General features: G+C 57.3%; 1 protein-coding gene across 1 annotated transcript in view; it reads right to left on the bottom strand.

Annotated features, from left to right (window-relative positions):
• KAZN (kazrin, periplakin interacting protein) overlaps nucleotides 1-14,667 on the bottom strand; it is a 159,221-nt gene extending 144,554 nt beyond the window's left edge. Inside the window, exon 1 of the mRNA XM_042996204.1 lies at nucleotides 14,598-14,667. The gene's annotated coding sequence lies outside the window, so the exon portion shown is untranslated. The remainder of the gene's footprint in view (nucleotides 1-14,597) is intronic.
• Nucleotides 14,668-16,861: the final 2,194 nt, after the last annotated feature.

The raw sequence follows: 16,861 nt of genomic DNA, 5'->3' as shown, positions 1-16,861 counted from the left end.
CTGGCTTTATGGCCCCAGGCACTTGGTACACGCCTCCAGGGTCCCCACATTCAGAGCCCCGGGTCCAGGTACTTGTCTTCGTGGGGGGACTCACCCTCCCCCAAAGGGCAGATACCAAAGGAAATGTGGAGCCAGCACCTACACCCTAAACAATGCCAGGCACAGAGGCAAGCTAACCATCCCTTTTTCTAAATTCTTACCTTCCTGGGCTGCCCACTCCCTGCCTTGCTGTGAGAAGGCAGCATCTGCCTGCGGGGTACGGATTCAGGTCATCTCTGAGGGGAATCAATCCGTGCTTTCCAGGGAGATGGCCAAGCTCCACATGCGGCCTGGAAAATCTGACTCCCAATGGGGAGGTTGAGAGAAGCCAGATGCTATCTGGAGTGCCCAAAGCACCAGCTGTTGTCACTGCCCTCAGTGCGCTCAGCAGCATCAGGGATGTGGCAGGAGGCCGGCAATGGGAACATCACATCACGCATTTATGCAGGCACACTGGGGTGGGTGGGTGTGTGTGCTCAGATCAACCCCACCCCACCCCCATGCTCAGGAAGCCAACAGATGCTCGGGTCCTTGTAAAAGCCCACCTGGGACAGGGGTGACAAAAGAGGTATAAACAGAGGGATGGAAGGGAGAAGCAGGCAGAGTCATAATTCCCTATGACCAGGAGACTGAGAAGGAAGCTGAGAGGTGGCAACTCTCTAGCTGGTCCTTAGAGAGAAGGAGGAAAGACAAGAGAAAGAATGACTTCTTAACAGAAGAGAGAACTGAGCTCCTCCACAGAGGTGTACAACAGGGCCTGGCCCATGGTAGCTGCTCAAGAAAACCTGCAAAATCCTTAAGTGACAGGGTCCACATCTAAGGCTTTCCTTTCAACCCCATGGCACCTAGCGAGGGACACACACACACACATATCTGCTGAAGGAACTCCTCTCATGCTCCGCAGGGGTCAGCTCCCGCATTTGCCAGGGATGAACATTCTCCTTGACTTGCCTTTGGCTAACACCCTCCTTTCAGCTTGTGCATTTCACTGGGGGCTCACAACCCCTACCCCAACTGATTCCAGAGAAGGGTGCACATCTGGGCTTGGCCAGTCAATGCATTCTAGGCCACTGGACCAGGTGAGTGGTTTAGAGCTGTCACGTCATTAAAGCTAAACCAATGACAATCAGCCCTGGGATTTCCGGAAAATACTGGGAGTGAAGGGCTTTCTGCACTGACTGGAAGCCTAGAAAGGTAAATGTTGCTTAGACTTGTTAGGGGTCATTTTGCCACCAGAAAGGATAAAGCCCCAACAGATGAAAGGAGAGTTGGGAGATGACATCATTTGAGCCCTGGATGCAGCTACGCCTGAAGCCGGGCTTGCCTCTGACCATCTCAGTTATGGGGCGCTGTTGCTTTTCCTTTCAGTGAGTCCGTTCCAGTGGTGTTTCTATCATCTGCGACTCAACTAGCCCTGCAACTACATGACTCTCCGGGCAGGTGGTAGGAAAGCAAGAGGAAGTACAAACAATACAATACAAAGTTAGTTTTTTCAGGAAGTTTTTGAGCAGTAAGCAAGGGCCTCTCCGAGCCGCAGATGCCGCTCTGAATGATGGTGAGCACGCCTCCCGGCCTCACAGGGTGCATGGGAAAGTCGCTGGACCCTCTTGCAGACTCTGTTATCTTTCACGTGTTGTGGTCAAGAGCAGCGGGGAAACGCACAGCCCTGGGAGAGAACCCTCTGTCGGGGACGCCTGCGCAGAGCTCACCCACACCTGAGCCTTGGGCTGGAGTATACAGAGCTGGCCCACGATCCTCCTAGTTTACTAGGGGCCAGCCCAGCCCCGGGAGGCAGCCACGGCGAGCTCTGCAGCAGGGGTGGGGCCCCTGGACAGGAGGGGCGTGCCCGGCCTCTCAAGGGATAAAGTCCCTCCGTCACCGCTCACTTCAGACTCTGCCACGCCACTGCTGAGGATGGGCGCAAGTGACCCCACGATGTACATGGCAGCGGGGACAGGAGAGTAATGGCTACTGCCAGCCGGACTCCAGCTGGACCTCGGGTTGAATCCTTTTCTCTGCCTCCCGGCTCTGTGGCCTGGGACAAGCTTCTTTACTTCCCTGTGCCTCAGTTATTTCGTCTGCAAAATGGGGAGACTCACGCACCTCACTGATTTGGGCTGTTTGGTGTAGGCGACCTGCAAAGCAGGAGTCCCCGGAGGGGGCTCCCCTGCATGGTTTTCGCCCGCGTGTTCCCAAGGGACGGCACACCTTGCGGGGAGCGTCCCGGGTGGCGCGGGGGAGGGGGGAGAAGCACGAGTCCCTCTAAGCGCTGCTCAGAACACTGGTTCATCTGCCTGGTGAAACTCGAGTCTCTGAAAAAGGACCCAGTGAACAGGATCAGCGAGTCAGCCCGGGAAGCAGGAAGGCGCAGCTGGCTCGGGGACAGCACGAGGGCGGGGCTCTGGCCTAGAGGTCGGCAGGGCCGGCTGCAGACGGAAGGCCCGATCACCCTGGGAGAGGAGGTCGCACGGGGACACACGGCCTTTTGGGGGAAGTCCCTGATGCCTACTCCAGGAGCCCGGCGTGAAGAGAGGCATGAGGAGCTGCAGGCCACCTCGAAACACCCCAGCGGGCGCCCAAACACACAACCCAATGTCTTCTAACCAGGTCCCGGCCAGCTCAGGTGCCCACTTAACTAGAGCTCTGGCTTACGTCTGAGGACAAAGAAGCAACTCGGCGATGCACGCAATGGATTCTGACCTTCTTGAACCCAGACAGGGAAAGTTGTGGGGCCAAGTACAACGAGCCGTCCCAGGCGCGCAGGCTCTGAGTTAGAACCGGAAAGTCTGCAGAAGCCCAATGCCAAAAAAGGAGTCGCCCGGGCTCCACTGGCCCTGCGACCAAGGTGGGGAAGCAGAAAGGCATTTTAGGAAATGTTCAACGGCACCAAAAACAGAGGAAGAATTTTCGGTGTCTCATCCTCTGAAAATATCCTTGACTTCAGGCCAGCGGGGAGGACTGTGTTTTGGGCAGTTTTGTGTTTTATCTACAATTGTATCCCTGTTACTTAAGGGTTCTGATCCAGGCAGGTGCACCCCAAGTATTCACAGGATAAATGAAGAAAAGAAAAGAACTTCAGGGGCTCTACAGGTTCAATGATTCTTTTTTTTTTTCTTTTTTAATGTTTATTTTTAAGACAGAGAAAGTGTGAACAGGAGACAGGCAGAGAGGGAGACACAGAATCCGAAGCAGGCTCCAGGCTCTGAGCTGTCAGCACAGCGCCCAACGTGGGGCTCCAACTCACGAACCACGAGTTCATGACCTGAGCCGAAGTCGGACGCTCAACCGACTGAGCCACCCAGGCGCCCGCCCCCTCAATGATTCTGGAGACTGAAACACAAACTGTCCAGTTGTTTACAGGGTGACCAGATGACACAAAGGACGAGGGCAAGCGTAAAAGCAAATGAACTCGTGAGCTTACATCTCAGACGGAGGCTGAGAACGAAATCCAGTGCAGGGGTGTGGGGGGGGGGAGGGGGGGGTGCCCACAAGGCACAACCCAAGTCACCGTCTCCACCCGTCCCATTCCTGCCGATAGCTTTCAGCCGGCTCCAGAAAAGAGGGACGTGTTTACCGACCCCTCAAAAGCCTGACGATTACTGGTGAGGCCGCAGGTGCTCTCCAGGTGTGCCCGACCTGCTGGGTGAGGCTCAGCCAAAGGTGTGTCAATGTCAGCAGGATTAGATTTCCCCCAAGGTCCTTCCAGCGCAAATATTCACGCGCACGTGTTTCCCCCACTTGGAGCATTTCCTGGAGCCCTGCTCTGTGCTCCAGGTGAACAGAGGGAGACAGAGGTGCAGGTGCCCTATGGCCCCGCCCCGTCGGCGAGGACAGTTCAGAGAGCCCAGGGTGACACTCGAGAAATGCTCATGCAGGACCTGCCACAGCTACCCTGTGCTCCAATGACACACGCCCATGGCAATGCAAGGACAAAGCACAGAGCGGGTGGAATGAACAAGACAGGCTTTTGCAGAAGGGTCGGGGGCCCGGGACGAGGCGGAAAACCCGGAAGTCAGTGTGGGGTGGAACGGTAACAGAAGTAAGAAGGCGAGGGTGGGAGTGAGCCAGCTGGCTCGTGGGACAGTGAGGAGGCTCTGAGCTCCTCGACAGGAGTCAAAAGAGAGGCTGTCAGACGTCCGTGGGTCCCAGCCCCAAATCCAGGCCAGAGCGGGTACTCAACACCCGCCAGGTGGGTGAACCAGGAGCCTTGGCAGATCTGGGGAGAGCTTGAGGGAGGCCATCCTTCTGGTTCAAGTTAAAGGTTCTAGACAGAACCCTTCCCCTCCAGACTGTAAGTCCCAGGAGGGTAGAGCTGGCTTGGCTCAGCTTGTCAACACGAGGCACCCAGTCAGAGGAGTATGCATCCAGTGAGTAATTAAGCAAAAAAAAGCGGGCAGATCTGACTTAGTAAAGGTGCTCGGCTGGAATCATCCTGACCCTCAGCTGTGGCCCAGAGACGTGAATGAGCTGGGAGAGAACAGCACCAAAAGGCGAGCGAAGGTAGAGGGGTCAGAGGCCAGGCAGGGGACACCTTAGCTGCGGAGAGTGCAAGGGTGGGGTGGGGGGGGGATCGCTCGTCCGATACAGCAGCAGCAGGTAAGTACGGCTGGCACAGCTAAGTGTTAAGAAGCCACTGGGGGTACAGAGAGGGTGCCCGACGGTCCTGTTTCGCCAGGGGACCGAGGGGTGTCCCAGGGCGTGGGACGCTCAATGCTGAGACCGGGAGAGTTCTGGCAGTCCAGGATGAGCTGGTCACCTGAGGCACAGGTCTGCCCGCACCGGCACCAAAGAGGGAAAAGACTGCCGGCGGGGCCAACCCCATTTGTCAGGGGCTCAGACACTCCAAAGCTGTTGCATATCGTGGGCTCAGGCAAACCACAGGCGTGGGAGCCGAGCCAGGCTGACGCTATGACTCTCGTTTCCTGGAACGGGGAAACTGAGGCTCGGACGTGAGTGACCACGGTGGGCAAGTCACGGGGCCAGTGTGACGTTCTGGCCTCCGGCTTCCTCGCTTTCCCTGCACATCGGGAAGACGTGAAATACACAAGCGCTGTCTGTCGAGCACGGCCGTGCGCTGTGCCGCTTTCCTCTGGGCCAATGGATGCGAGGGGGGGGGGGAAGGCACCAGAGCCCTCGTCCCCAAGAGGGGCTCTAGGGGCCCCAGGGAAACGGGCCCATCTGGCCCTCTGCTCTTCCGAGATTCTGACCCAGGGTGAACGGCGGCCACCACCTGGGACGTGGGGAGACGGGGTGGGGATTGGGGTGCTGTGTTCTGCTTGCCTCACCTATGACATCCCGTTATGGCCACCCTTCGGGTAAGGCCAGGATCCCCAAAGGCCCTTGTGAAAGGCAATGCATCATCTAGCCACACAGCCTGTAGTCCCCAGGTGTGGAAGGGTCTCAACGGCTCCGGGCAGACGGGGAGAGAAACAGGCCGGAGTACAGGGGAGGTGGAAGGGGCAGGGAGAGGGAGAAGACGGGAGAGGGGATTTGGCGGATTTAAGCAGAAGGAGCTTCCCAGAGCCGTGCTGCTCAGTGATTGGTCCCATGCCGTATCTGCATCAGCATCACCTCAGGGGGATTATTAAGACCCAGATTGCTGGGCCCACCCCGTTTCTGATTCTGCAGGTCTGAGGGGGGGGGGGGCAGAGACTTTGCACCTGTAACAGGTTCTCAGGTGAGGCTGATGTTGCTGGTCTTGGCACCCCATCTTGGGAACCACCGGCCTGGAGCATGTGGTTATGAGGGATGGGGGGAGGGGGAAGAAGCACAGGGGTGCTGATGGGTCACCGGGGGCTGGGAAGAGCCACGCAAGTAAAAATGAAGGTGCTGGGAGGCCTTGGTCCTCCCACTTCGGAGAGGGTCAGGATCACAAGGCAGAGGAGGGAACTTGCTTGAAATGCAGATCTGTGGGCTCCTCCCTCCCTGGATATTTTTCACTGTCCAGGTCTGCGAGGGGGCCCAGGAACTTAACAACCACAATAGGCTCTGAGTGATTCTGATGCAGGCAGTCTGGGCCACAGGGAGGGGCGTGGGAGCATCAGAGCGGTGCTGTGGAAAAATACATTTCTCAGGCTTTGCGAGCTTCGATGTGCCCCAGAAACATCTGTAGTCCCATGCCCTGACTCGGGGCCACCCAATACAGTAGGCACTAGCCGCACGGAGCCTTTTGCAATTAAATAAAAAGTGGGGACACCTGGGGGGGGCTCAGTTGGTTAAGCGCCTGACTCTTGATTTCGGCTCAGGTCATGATCTCGTGGTGCGTGAGATCGAGCCTCACATCGGGCTCCGCGCTGACAGTGCAGAGCCTGCTTGGGATTCTGTCCCCAGCCCCCCTTAAAAGAAATATTTGAAAAAACCTGAAATTTGGTTCACTGGTCACCCTAGCTACATTTTAAACCCAGTGGCTACCATATGGGACTGTACAGGTCTAGAACATTTCCACCTTTGCACAAAGTTCTGTCAGAGAGCTCTGGCCTGGAGCGATCACAACGTGTCTGCCTCTCTTTCCCTTTCTATAAAAAGGGGTTTCTCCACCATCTTTCTCAGGGTGTAAGAGAGAGGGGAGGCTCCACCCAGAGCGACGTTTCTTCGCCACACTTAAAGAGCCCGTGCACCTGCTGGTGGGAGGAGGTGGTCCAGTTTGGCCCCCATGTCTGCCCCAGAACCCAAGAGGATGGTTCTTTTTCCTTCTGGTTGGCTGCTAGACTCCCCACCGTGATGAGCAGTCCTTAGTAGTCAGAGCTTAGGCATCACGAGTATGCTAAGGAAAACCAACTAACAGAAGCCCAAGCAACAACCCTTCAAGAATAGTGATACCAAACAAAACCAACCCAACAAAAAAGGTATATGCTTAACCCATCACAGTGGCAGAGGCATTAACAACAGACTGGATTTAATCCCAGAGAAAAGGCAACTGAATTTACGTCTTTCCCAGAGCTTCCCAGCACACAAATGAGGTGGTCGAGTTTTCAAGGAAGGAGTTGAAAGAACACTAAAGTACCGGGGCCAGGGGATCTCCACATGCGGTTCCAGGACAGGCAGTGCAGGGACAAGGATGGACAGTCCGTTGAGAGTGCAGGGTTCTGCAGTTACCGTATGAAGTGCTTACAGGAGGCAAATGCACAGACGGGAAGCAGAATGGTGGGTTACCAGGGGCTGGAGCGGCGGGTGGGGACTTACTCCTCAGTGGGTACGGTCACAGTTTGGGATGATGAAAAAGTGCCAGAGGGGCACCTGGCTGGCTCAGTGGATTGAGCGTCCGACTTCGGCTCAGGTCAAGATCTCGTGGATGGTGAGTTTGAGCCCCGAGCGGGCTTGGTCCCAAGTCTAAGGGATCTGGATGAACGGAGGTTCTTTAGGCCGAGTGTGCGGTCCCCCTCTGCCCGCTCAGCGCCCTGCCCCGTGCCTGGTCCCCTCCCCCCCGCCCCGAGGTACTCAAGGAAGAAGGAACAGCGGCTGAGCAGACGTGCTGGTGACGGTGTGGGGAGTGGGGTGGGGGGATCTGAGCAAAGACAGAGTCTTACTCCGGTTGCTTTCTCACCCCTGGCCGATCCTGGGAGCGCACGAGACAGATTAGCACGTGCCTCTTTCTAACAGATTCGGAGAAGGTCAGGTGGGGGCGGGAGGGGCGCGTGGGCTAGGAAGGGAAAGAGGGAGAGTTGGCTAGGGTGTCCATGTGCCTCTTGTCCACTTGGGGACACCTGTGGGAGGGAGCAGGGTGCGGCCAAGGACGATGTCGGGATGCAGGGGGTAAACCAGAGTGCTCGGCCTGCTAATATTCTCACTCTAAAATTAACCCAATCCCAGAAACGCAGAGGGCAGAGAGGCTCTCAAAGTCTGGCCCGGGGAACCCTCGTATCAGAATCACCCAGGGCACTCAATAAACACACAGATTCCCAGGCCCCCTCCCCAGCACTACAGGCAGAATAGAGGCGGAGCCTACCTCGGACCCCTGTGATCCTCAGGCTGAAACCCCCTCTAAGGAAGGAGGTCAAGAGGGAAAGTTCCCAGCTTTGCCAAGGTATCACGTGTAGTTGGGGGTCTTGATATTTGGCCCCGGGAAACCACACGGCATCGTGCAGTATGGTCCCTTCCTCACTCTGGGCCTCGGTTTCCTCACTTCGTAGAGAGTGACGGACTCTATCCCTGCTGCTGTTTCCCTCTGGGGACTCTGCCTGGGTTGGACCTCCTGTCATGGGTCAGCTGGCTGCTCTGGATTCTCGCCGGGGCAGGGGGGGCAGGGGGACAGTGTGGTCTCCTGGAGCCAGCTGAGTGGCCCTGGGCCCCAGAGGCCCTCGCTTCCAAATGCCTCTGGCTGACTGGAAGCCAGCATCAAAGATGTCAGGGAGGGCATCCCACGACACCCAGCCCGTGACACCCAGCCGCACAGCCTCTGCCTGGTGCCCTGGTGGCCCTCAAGGAATCGTCAGCTGGTGAAGGAAAAACCGCAGTGAGAAGCAATGGTCCTGGGGCAGAGAGTGTGACGTCCTCGAACAGCCACTTCCTACAATCTGTTTAACTGCTTTGAAGCCTCAACTAGGTCACCTTTTTAATTTTTTAAAATGTTTTATTTATGGGGGGGGGAGGGGCAGAGAGAGAGAGGGAGACAGAATCCAAAGCAGGCTCCAGGCTCCGAGCCGGCAGCACAGAGCCCGACGCGGGGCTCGAACTCACAGACCGTGAGATCACGACCCGAGCCGAAGTCGGACGCTTAACTGACGGAGCCACCCGGGAGCCCAACTGTGTCACCTTTAGGATGGGGAGGAATGCCGCAGGGCTGCCTTACGGGGGTAGCACAAGACCAACAGGAGTGCAGGTAACAAAGTGCTCGGCTCCTGGGTGGCCCTGAACAAACACTTCTTCGCCATTAAAGGGACCTTCCCCAAACCGGAAATACACATTCTTCCCTGCCTGGGCACAGGGGGACTTCCAAGTTACCAGGGCACCGGTGAGGCAGAGCCGTGCAGTCCGGGAAGGAACTGGCACCTGTTGTTCTCACCTGTCTCCAGGCCCCCAGGGAGAGCTTTCTGAAGCTTCTGTACGATTCAAAGGTACCAAACGCACTCAACACCTGTGATAAAGTCACGGCCCAAACTAGTTGGGAGCCCGAGCCAGCCTCCGAGTCCGGGCGGCAACAACAGATGGGGCTGGTGGCACCTGCAGGCAGGCTCCCAGGTGGTGGGTGTTCCCCGCAGTGGTCCCCAAAGCCCAGCGCACAGATGGAGGGAGCACTGGGACGGTCGCCGTCACTGAACCCACCCACCAGCTCCCCTCTTCCTGAGCCCGGGCGTAGCGTCCCCCCAGCTCAGAGCTCAGGACTCACCCACCTGTCGTACCTCTCTGGCCATTAATTTCTTCCAAATCCGGGTCTGCTCTAGCGCCTCTGGGGCCACTGGCACTGGCCAAGGGCTCAGAGGAATGGCCACGACCCAGGCCCTCCACCTGGCTTCTCTTGAGGACATCCCAACAGCAGACAAGAGAAAGCACGAAGTCCCCGCCTTCAGGGTGGCTGCCCCAAGGGGCATGGAAGGGGTGGTCCTTTAGAACAGGAGTCATTCCTGACTTTTTCCCTCCCGGACTGGCACTCATCGGACGCACGCAACATGAAGTGCATCTACGGAGAGTGAATTCATAAAAAATAACTCCACACACAGGCACGCACACGTACACACACCTTGTAAACACAGCCTGCCAACCTCTCTGGAGTGTTTACAGCCCTTAGTGACCCACAGCAAACACAGCATCCCCACGGCGGCTGCTTTGGACAGCTTTAATGATATGTTGGCTGTGCTTATCTGCTAGGGCTAAAATCTGGGTAAACACCTATGTATCTGATTTTCTACTTTTGTCAACTGGCCACCGGATGGGTGGGAGGGGCTGGGGTCCAGGCTCATGTTTGCTGTTTTCCTTGAACCATGCACTCTGTGACTCTTGAAATGGCTTAAGGGGGTTAAACTCATCTTTCAGAATGGCTAGAGGGTCCTGGTATATCCTCCAGTAAACTCGATTGGAATGTTACAAGGAACACAAAGCAGGCATAATGACTATTATGGAAATTTCCTGGTTCCTTGGAAGGCCAAATGAGCCGGCGACCAGCCCTCTGGAATCACCCGATGTCATCAAATCCCAGTATCTCACACTTCAAAACGTTTAAGAAGTTTACACACACATACACACTCAATCGATTTGTTTGGACTCTGGATAAACGGGAAACCTCCTCCCTCCTGTGGCTTCGGGCTCCGTGAGTGTATGAAGGATGCCAACCACACAGATTCCTGTCCAACAATTCCGAAGTGGGTGATATGATCCCATTTAATAGATGGGTAAACTGAGGCTTGGGATCTTAAATCATTTGCTTGGGGACACATAGCTAGTAGTAAGCAGAAGCTAGCAACCAGGGTGTGTTTGACTCCAAAGCTGGTGCCCTGTCCTCAAGTGTCCTGGCAGAAGCAAAGCGCAATCCTTCTCACTGAGCGGTCACCCGGGTGAGGGTGCTGGCCCACAGGGATCTGCACAGGGAAACCAATGGGAATGGTGTTCAAGAGCAGTGACTTTCACCCCCGAGCCTCAGCAGTCTCTGTCCCGCTCAGGTCGCCAAGGATGTCCACACTAAACCCTGTGGTCCCGGTGGCTGGCTTTCTAAGAGAATCCCCGGTTCCAAGGTGGAGACTGAAATCTCACCCCTAACCCAGCAGAGACCCTTTACAGAAGGGATAACACAAGACCAATCTATTGCTGAAATTGCTAACGGCACAAAGATAAGCAAATGCTTGAGTTGCTTAAAACAAGGAAAGTCAAGGAGAGGACAACCCCCGCCCCCTCTTTTTAAAGATAAAAATTTAAAGAGAAAACGGACCTGAAACCTCATGTGGCTCTGCGTCTTAAACATCAACACAAGGTCTTTCCACACCGCTTTGAGGTCCTCAGCCTGGGACCCCACCGTCAAATCCTGGCTGTGACACCTACCAGCTGTGTGATCTCGGGCAAATTACTAAACTTTCCTGAGCACCAGTCTCCTCACCTGTGGACCGGGACCGGCGCCTGCACCTCCCGGCTGGGGTCCCTGGAGGACTGATTAAGACAGAGCACCCCATTGGGTGAGTACCATCACCGGCCCCCAGGAGGGTACAGGACAGCAATGAGAGCCAGTACCCAGATCCACAAGGGCCTGGTGCCCTCGGCCAGGGGGGTGCTTTATGTGAAGGGGAGGGGCAAGAGGCGGTAAGAACGCAAATGACTAATAAAAAAAGTAGAGGCTGACGAGGAGCCATTAGGTCCTGCGGCTTTTGAAAGCTGGGGTTCAGAGAAACGCTTAAGGAGGCAACGGCATCTGAACTGGGCCTCGAGGTCTGGCTGGCTTCAGATGCGGACAGATACGCTGTCCAGTCCAAATCTACTAACTTACCAACAACTCTGAAACAATGGCTTGGGGGTGCCTTTAGCGGAAGGGCGAACACCCTCTCGCCTTAGGGACCCAGCTCACTCCCTTCTCTGACCCCGCTGCCCAGATGCTACCCAGCACCCGCTCCCATCATGCTAACCCCTCACCTGGCTTTATTTTTCTGCACAGCACTGGCCACCTCCTGACACATCTTGTGCGCCCATGCCTGCTGGAAATCTCCTCCCACGATAGAAGCTCCATGGAAACAGGGGCTGCGGCTGTCCCCTTTGCTACTGTATCCCTGGCAGCTACGACAGTGGCCGTGGCAGTTGCTCAAGAAATGTGACTGAATGGATGCACGACCAAGGATGGAAAGAATTCACGCCGCAGCCTAAGAAGCTTCAGGGAGCACCTGCTTTACTCTGCGGGGGGTCTGGGTGACCTCCCCTCAGATGGAGTTAGTCCCACGGTGCCACACAGGGAAACTGAGTTACCGAGTTTCTCAAGGTCACACAGATTTGAGGCAGAACCAGGTGCAGACTGAGTGCGTGTCTCATCTCGGCCTCTCCTGCTCTGGTCCTGAGCCTGAAAACGGTCACCTCCCCTAGAACTGGCCCCACTCTGGAGGCCAGGGCTGTCACCGGCACAGAGCCTGTCCCCCTCCTGATCTCAGGGCACCCTCCGTGAGCAATGTCAAGGTGTCCAGGCTTCCAGCCTGCCAAGCCAGCATCCCCTCTCCCTTACCCCTCCCCCACACCTCTGAACGTGCCAATTCCCAGACTCTGTCATCCAACAGGGCAACTACGTGCAGCTGGAGACCGACGGGCAGAGATCCTGGGACTAGTCACCTCACAGCCTGGCTAAAATGTTTATTTCAACAGTAATTTCAGCTTGCGGTTCCAAGCCAGAAGAGCTCTCATTTGCTTCCCAGAGGAACAACCCCTAATAACAGCCAATGTCTCAAACCACTCGTGGATTCTCAAACATCCACGTCCATGGCAGGCCAGCCTCAATGCCCGGCCGGCACGGAAGTTCTCAGAAACTGCACGTGACCTTTAAGAACCGGGCACCGGAAGAGGGTGAAGGGTGGGTGGTGGAGTGGAGTGAACTCAAAACTTTCTGGTGTAGCCGCCGGCTTGATCCTGTTTCCCGCCAGGGATGCCATCTGTAAATCAGAAGATTTCCACTGCTCTCTGCCCTAAAGGGGCACCACGGGGGCCATTGGAACCACCACCACCCCCCAAGGCCTTGGAGACCCGGCGTTTCTCAGCTACACCGTATCATTAGGATATTGTTATTATGAATACACAAACAGAGTCTTTGTAGACACAAAGTAAACAGACCTATCTCCACCCAGCCATCTCCTACACTTTTACATAATAACAACCCCCCCCCCCCTTCCCGGGGCACAACAGTCAGCCTTGGATCCCTGAGGTATTTTACACACAAGACGAATCTCATCTTGGCCCAGTTCAGGAGGGTGGAGATGGAACCTACAGCATCACATCCTAATGGGAAACTGAGTCAACGGGGGCACTGACAGGTGCCCCACAAGGGAAGCTGACAACCAGCCTTTATTATGCGTCAACTATGAACAAGGCAAGGTGCTTTGCAGACACTAGCTTTCGGGTCATCAGAATGTTAGTTGACCCTTGTATCATCCGTCACTTTTCAAATGGGTAAACGGAGTCTCAAAAAGATAAACAAGTTGCCCGAGCTCTATCTGCTTACCCTTCGCATCTGTGCTCTGTTTTATAGCAAGCTATCTTTTCTCTAACTGCTCTGTGCAACTGGGGAGGAGGTGGGACTGTCTCCAACAGGCCCAGCCCCGAGGCCAAGGGTTCAGGGATTCAAGCTACTTCCAGGGCTCAGTGTCCCTTTTCTAGACCCTTGGTGACCCAAGACTTCAGGGGCTCCAGGACACCAGTGGCAGCTCAGCAGGTCAGTGGTCCCAGCTCCTGTGGCTACAACTGTGATACTCAGGATTCTGTCTCCCTGGGAGACCAACACAGGCAGCCTGGAATTAGGGGGCCTTGCTGCTGGCTTTTTCTCATAGGAAAGAAATAATTATTAGGTAAATAAGCCTGGTGTTTCCCAGCTGGTTAAACTTGCTGTCTGGGAGAGGCATTCTAGTGTCCACTGACAGAAAATCTGAAATCGCGGCACCTTGGGCAAGTTGCGTTTTCTGTCCTTATCTTCATGGAGATAACACAGCCTGGCTCCCAGAGTTGTGATAAAATTTTAAGGAGACACTGCATGCAAATTACTGGAACCCAACAGGTATTCAAGAAATAATGAATAATCAAGTTGTACTCCCTCCACCCCCATTTTTTCCTGGAAAAAGTATTCAAACTTCAAACTGATGGTGACAGACACTTCTTGGAAGCCCTTCATCTTCCATCTAAATTTCTTCCTCCTCTAGAGTCAAGGGGATTCAGGGATTCGGTGGGACCCCCCCCCCCGCCCCCGACATAACTTGCGGGGACGGGGTGGCTGAGACAGGAACATAATGAACCCGGCTGCACCTACTCAGAACATTTTAACATTAAAACGCGGTTCTCAGCTGGGGTCAGATTAGCCTATGATACGCAACTGGACCCTTTAATTTGTGTCTGCAGCGCCTCGATCTCTCTCCGCATCAGTCCTTCAAACGTTAAGAGAAATCTCTACCCTCCCGGCAAATGCAATTCATCACTTTCCTCTCCGAGGGGCAGCTGGAGAGCAGGGCTCTCCTGGCCCTTTACGGGGCTGCCAGGTGGGTTTCAGGTGCGGCCGGAGAGGGGCGGCCCCAACTTCGTGCGGGGCTGGCCCCTTTCCCACGCTTCCCACGAAAGTCGCGGGGCCCGCCCAGAGCGAGGTCTCCCTCCGGGCGCCGCGGGATCTCGCCGACTCCGGCAGGCGTGGCCTTGACCTCCCTCTGCAGCTCGCTCGGGGGCTCGGGCCGGAGAGCTGCGACCCCCGAAACCCCCGCCCCCGCGCCGCAGAACTAACTCCGCGTCCCGCGCGTCTCCCCGGGCGCCCCTCCCCGCGCTGGGGGCGCGGCGCGCGGCGAGAACTTTGCCACCCGCGCGCGGCGATCCCGGCCCGGAGCGCCCCCGCGCGCCCGGCCCCGGCGGCTCCCCGGGCCTGCGGCCGCGCCGCCCTCCCCGCCCCGCCCCGCCCCGCGCGCACCTACCGGGCTGGCTGCAGTCGCCATCCGCTCGAACGGAGGGCGCCCCGGCGCGGGGCCGGTCGGCCGGCCGCGCAGCGTCCGCACCCGCCTCGCAAGCTGCGGGCCCCGGGGGGCGCGCCGGCCCGGCCCCCGCCCCGCAGGAAGGCGCCGGCTCGCCCTGCGCCGCCAGCTGGCGGACGCGCTCCCAGGTGCCCGAGTCGGCCGCCCGCATGCCGCGTGCCCGGGGAGGGGGGCGCTGCCGCGGCGGCGCGGGGGGCTCCGACGGCGGGCGCCGGGCTCACGGCCTCCGAGGCCGCCGCCGCATCGGGGCGCAGCCGAGCGCCGTCCCCGCCGGCCGCCCGCGCGCGCCGCACCCGGGCTCTCCGTCCGGCCGACGCCGGGCAGTCCGCGGCCGCCGCGCGCGAGGAATTCGGCCGCCCGCCTCTCACGTGGGAACGGCCCTCACTCCCGCGGCTCCGCCTCCGGCTCCTTCCGGGCTGGCGAGGCCCCTCGCCCCGCCCCGCCCTCGGCCCCGCCCCCGGCCCCGCCCCCGGCCCCTCGGCGGCGCCGGGACTCGCCCCACGGCCTCGGCGAGCGCTTCGTGGCCCCGTTCCGGGGACGCTCGGCGCACCCCCCAACATGGTCATTTCTGGAGAGACTGCGGGTCAGAACGACAGCCAGTGGCGCACGGGTCGGAGGGGGGCAGGCCTGAACCAAGATCTCTGAAAGCCCAGAGTGCGGGCATCTGGGGGACGGCTGCCTGGTACCCCGGTTTGCCGATGTCTCCACTCTTCCGACACCCTTGTGACAGCCCTGCTGAGGAGCCGAAGTCCCAACAGCCGACCAGGAGAGGGCAGCACGAGTGGACAGGGAAAGGGGTGGTGGCCCTGGGACATTTCCTGCACTCACCTGTACTGTGTGACCGACCAGGCGTGGGGGGGGGGGGGGTATGTCTGCATCTCACTTCCCTGAGCCTCAGTTTCCCCATCTCTCAAATGAGGCATCGGTAATTCCCACCCTGTCCACCATGCCAGATGCTTCTGAATGCCCTTCTGCCAGAGCCAGGAGGCAGGTGAGGTGATTCCCAGGGAAGGCCAGGGCCTGGACCCCGGGAATGGAGGGGGGGGGGTGCAGTTACTCAGCCAGCCAAGCCCCTAGGAGGTGGCACCTTGGGTCTGCAAACCTAAACCTGCCTGTTGGAGTGGGTGCACCAGTGGCTGGCAGTGCTTGCTGTAAAATGAGTTTGCAGCTCCCAGCCCCCTTTGATCTGAGGATTATGATGCTCTTTAGAAGGACTAATTATCTCCCCGCAGCCCCAGGAAGCAGGTCCAGTCTCCCCCCCTATTGCACACATGGGGAACCGAGGCAACATAGCAAGAACAAGGCAAGAACTCACACACTCTCAGTGATGTCCCCGGCCTCCCCTTCCAGGCAGCGTGCACCAGGCCTGGCTCTCTAACCTGTGGCTCCCATGGCCCCAGGCCTGAGCTCTGGGAATTTCTAGGTCACTGGCATATGCCTCTCCAACAAGCTGTGGGAAACAAACTATTCCCCCCCCCCCCCCGCCCCCAAGTCTCTAAAACTGTTCATGGGTCACTTTCCTGTCTGTGGGCAAGGAACCCTGCCCCGGAGCAAGCACTGTGGTCTGGCCACCACCCATCGTGGCTTTCCCAGCTTCCACAGGCGACGTCTTCCTCCCTCCTCCCATGATGTGGAAACTGGCCTGCCTCAGCCCCCTGTCTGGAACCCCGACTTCCCACTGGAAAGCTGACCGGTAACATCAAATGCTGGTGATACCCCCAGCCAGGGGAGAAAACTACCCTCAACACCCACACCACTCTAAGGGGAGGAAACTGACCACCACTGGTCACACCAAGTGATAGGAGATGCTAGGAATCCCCCCAGTTCTTCCACCTTTTCTGGGATAACAGGCAAAACAGAACCAAAGAAAGATTGCTCTGAGCCATCCTGGGGGGACACCCCACACAGGAATCCCTGTTCCAGGTGCCTTCAGGGACCCAACTGGGGGCATAAATGAGTGGGTGGGCTGTACAGGGCTCGCTGTGGTTTGCTTCAGAAGGGCATTTAGGTTGTAGTCTTTTGACTTAGACACGTGTTGCATATGAAGCCCGTAGGAAGGCTATTTACTTCCACAGAGAAACATTCTCCTTCCCGTATTTCTTGAAGTACATGGAACTCTGCATCTGTCTTCCCACTTTGGATGGAAACATGCAATTTCCTCTTAATTCCACGACAAGAAAACAGCAGCACAAGCCTAAATACGGAGC

This window comes from Panthera tigris, chromosome C1 (assembly GCF_018350195.1).
Source record: "Panthera tigris isolate Pti1 chromosome C1, P.tigris_Pti1_mat1.1, whole genome shotgun sequence".
Classification (NCBI taxonomy): Eukaryota; Metazoa; Chordata; class Mammalia; order Carnivora; family Felidae; genus Panthera; species Panthera tigris.
This window is presented reverse-complemented; position numbering and strand designations above follow the sequence as displayed.